The sequence below is a fragment of the Belonocnema kinseyi genome, chromosome 8 (assembly GCF_010883055.1).
Source record: "Belonocnema kinseyi isolate 2016_QV_RU_SX_M_011 chromosome 8, B_treatae_v1, whole genome shotgun sequence".
Lineage (NCBI taxonomy): Eukaryota > Metazoa > Arthropoda > Insecta > Hymenoptera > Cynipidae > Belonocnema > Belonocnema kinseyi.
In genome coordinates this window covers 111252481-111256819 of record NC_046664.1, presented here as the reverse complement: position 1 = coordinate 111256819, position 4339 = coordinate 111252481, and the positions used below count along the sequence as shown (strand labels likewise).

The following is a 4339-nucleotide window of genomic DNA, read 5'->3' as shown; positions in this document are numbered from 1 at the left end:
TTTAAAAAGTAAGGTGACTTTTCAATTTTCGCGGGCTACGTACATTCAAGTTTTAAATTTTTTGTTTTGTTGTATTGGTACACTCGTCACGATCATATCTCTAATTTTTTTGTGAAAAATGGAATCCAGTGCTCTAAAACTCTTGAAATGTTGACAGTTGCATACGGTGAGTCTACTCTGAGTAAGAAAAATGTGTATAAGTGGTACAAGCTGTTCCAAGAAGGCCGAGAGGATGTCAAAGACGAACCTCGCCCTGGACGTCCCAGCACGTCAACAACAGATGAAAACGTTCAAGCAGTGGAAGAAATGGTGTTGAAAAATCGCCGTATTACCATCAGAGAAGTTGCTGAAGATGTTGGCATATCGGTTGGCTCATGCCATGCTATTTTTTCGGACGTTTTGGGCATGAGACGTGTGTCAGCGAAATTTGTTCCAAAACTGCTTAATTTTGATCAAAAGATCCATCGCATGACCATCGCTCAGGAGATGTTGAATGAAGTCAATTATGATCCTGATTTTCACAAAAGGGTTATAACTGGGGATGAATCGTGGGTATATGGTTATGACGTCAAAACTAAGCCCAATCGTCTCAGCGGGAGCATCCTGAGTCTCCAAGACTGAAAAAAAGCACGTCAAGTTCGGTCAAATGTGAATGTTTTGCTCACTGCCGTCTTTGATTACCGTGGCGTAGTGCATCAGGAATTCTTACCACAAGGTCGTACGGTCAATAAGGAGTATTACCTTCAACTTATGCTCCGTTTGCGAGAGGCGATACGCAAAATACGTCCGGAACTTTGGGAAAACAATTCGTGGCTTTTGCATCACGATAATGCACCTGCTCATTCATCGTTGCTTGTGAAAGATTTTCTGACGAAAAACAGCACCACAGTCATGTCTCAGCCTCCATATTCACCGGATTTGGCTCTCAGTGACTTTTTTCTTTTCCCAAAACTGAAGAGACCCATGGAAGGACAACGATGTTCAACGAATGAGGAGATAAAAACTTCATCACTGAAAGAACTCAAGGCTATACCACAAAATGAGTATCAGAAGTGCTTCGATGATTGGAAAAAGCGTTGGCACAAGTGTATTATATTTGAGGGGGATTGCTTTGAAGGGAACAACATAAATATTGAGGAATAAATGAATATTTTTTGAGAAAACCATAAAGTCACTATATATATATATATCGTGTTTAGTCACCCCATTCTCAGCCTTCCTAGAACTGATGGCTCCCACAGTTTCTTAGGGCAGCAGAGCGAGAGCAGTTGCGACATTATATACATAGACATAAATTCCAATTAGAACGAGTTAGGCGGCCCTCACTGTTTGGAAAGAGTTTGGTGCATATCAAATGTAGCGTAACCAAAGATATAAGCCTAAATGCGGCACGTGTATAGTTCGAGGAACTAATTGTAGACGGCGCTCTCGGCGAAAATTGCCCGATCCCCCCTTGCCTCTCAACCCGAAAATCGCACCGACCAACTACTTTGCCCCGGCAATCTTCACCCGTCGAACAAGTTCACTAAATAGCCGATACTAAGTCGGAAAATACTAAATACTTAAAAATATGAAATACAAATTTTATATCGAGAATTTTGGTCTATTATTTTCAATTAATGAATCAATTATTTAAATAAATTTTGCATCAAGAAAATGAAACGATAAAATTGAAACGATAAAATTGAAAAGATAAAATTATAGAATAAAATTATTTTTTATTTTATTTTTTTATGTAATATTTTATAGAAATTTATATATCTTACCATGTCGAGGCGTCCAAACGATAGGATGCCAACGCACGCGATCGACTAGATGATACTTAACCAAAAATATAAACAATAAAAAGCCTACCAAGAAGTAAGCACTAGAAAGTTTTAGATCGTGGAATTGAACAAGATGAAGCTAGAAGTTGGCCAAAACTAGAAGATGCTCGCTCGCTCCATCAAAACAATAAAGTGCTATCTCGGGCGAGCAAAGCATGAAGGTGCTACTTCTCGTTTATAATCTCAGCGCGAGAAGTGACAACCTTCATGCTTTGCTCACCCGAGATAGAACTTTCATGATTTGAAGAAGCGAGTGAGCATCTTTTAGTTTTGGCCAATTCCTAGCCTCATCTTGCTCAATTACGCGAGCAAGACTTTCTAGAGCTAACTTCTCGGTTAGTTTTTTATTGTTTTAATTTATGGTTAAGTACCGTCAAGTCGTGTCGCGTGTGTTGGCATCCTACCGTTAGGACACCTCGATGTATGTAAATTATGTCCCGATTTTTTAAATTGAGAACACCTATAATTTCAAAATTGAAAAAATGTATTTTTGAATATTACTCAAGTGGTTGATCAGAATACATAAATATTTTGCCTTACATTTCTCAATTTAAACTAAAAGGTCAGGAATTATTGGAAAGTTTCATAAACATTTATCTCTTAATTCTTAGTTTGTAATCAAATAATCCGTAAATGAACTATTTATTGTCGCGGGCACATTCTCATCGTGCGCTGTGCCCGTGGCTCGCAAGTTTGAGCGCGTCTGGGGCGCGTGTCTTTTGATTCCCGCGATTTGCACTGGGTATTTTTTCTTTGCATTTAGAATGCTTGAATGAAACTTTATCAAAAACATCTTTTTAGATCGCAGTATTTATTTGCGTGTTCACATTCTGAATTTTTTGCTACAATGAGTATAGTTAAAGATTAAGTTTCTCAAAGCTCTGTAGGCTTTGAGGTACACAATATTATCGTGACACTCGCACTGAGCATTCTTTTTTTGACAGAAAGTTGTAAATTTTGTATTTTCTGAACCACTTTAAAATAAACTTAAAAAATAGAATCCTTTTTTTTGACATTTTTCTCTATCTCGCGTTGTTATGCTAATAATAGGATTTTGGTTTTCATATTATTTTTTATACATGTATAAAGCTAAAATATCCTACAAGTCTTCTTTTAGATTTTTTACGTATCTCGCGTCTTTAGCGTAATTTTGGAATTTTCGATTATCTGCATATATTACTTACGATAAAACAAAATTACGAGTCCTATTGAAAAGTGGTTTAAAGAAATTTTGTAGGATTTTTCAAAACCTATCATTTCTCTTTGAGACTTTTTGTCGTATTTTGCGTCATTTGGTTCAAAATTTGAATGTTGTGGTGTCAAATTTCGGGCAATTCTAATACTTTCTCCATCATAAATAATAAGAATGTAATAAATGAATACAAATTTGTATCACTTTTTTGGGCAAATAACTTTTTTCTATCAATTTGTTTTTATACCTTTTGTTGTTTTCCACAAATTTTTTATTTTTATTTTTAAATCATTTTTATGATCAAAACGAAAACTACGTGTCCTGTCAAAAATTAATTCATAACAAATTTTTAGCTCTTTTTCGGGTAAATAATTTTTGTTAAATCATTTTTTTCGTAACTTGTATCATTTTTTCACAAAGTTTTTAAATATTTTCAATGTTATTTTTGGCGAATAAAACAGAAGGTACGCCTCCTATCAAGAAGTGATTATTAGCAAATTTGCAGCTCTTTTTTGAGATCACAATTTTTGTTGATTCATCTTCTTTCGTATCCTGCATAGTTTCACCAGAAAATGGGATTTTTCATATCTCATTATTTTTTGTGCAATAAAAATGAGAATTTTCAATTTTACAAGAAAATCCAAAAAGTTTGTATGATAATCTTGTAGAGCTTTTAAAAAGCAATGTTTTTCTTTACTTTTTTCATATCGTACGTTGTTTGGCTTATAATTTCGAATTTCGATTGATATTAAAAATTTTGAAAATTCTATGACTCTGAGAATTTTTTTTTGTATAAAAAAAACTCATCAGGATAAATTGTTTGGCCTTCTGAGTACTATCAATAGCCGTAAATAAAAATTTCAAGCATACAAAAATGGTCCCAAAATTTATACTTTTATCCACAACGGCTGTTTAACGAACTCGTCCTTTCTTTTCGGACTTGTCGGGCCTTTCTTTTCTCATCCTTTATCAATCATAAATGATGAGAATGAGAAAAATTAGAGGCCCTTTAATTTTTATTTTTAATTTCAGTTTTCAAATCTTTTGAATTCTTCAAAGTAAAACGCTGTTACTTTTCTCTGTAATACTGATATTTTATCCAATATAAATAAAATTGAAAATAAAGTTTCTTGAGTAGAGTCTCAATATACTTGTTCTCTGTCATCATTTTAATTGTTGTAATTTCGTTTTCTGAATCTTGTCGATTTTTCGTTGTGTATTTTTATGCTTAACAAAAATTTAAACTATGCATTATAAGGGTATTTCATTAAATACAAAAATCGAAACTTTAAAGGATCGTCAGTAGACTGCATTACCAATT

At 34.0% G+C, this 4339-nt stretch overlaps 1 protein-coding gene across 3 annotated transcripts in view; it reads right to left on the bottom strand.

The window, feature by feature from the left end:
- The window catches only part of LOC117177884 (alpha,alpha-trehalose-phosphate synthase [UDP-forming]), a 285945-nt gene that overhangs the window by 215097 nt on the left and 66509 nt on the right, over positions 1 to 4339 (bottom strand). The gene's annotated exons all lie outside the window — the stretch shown is intronic.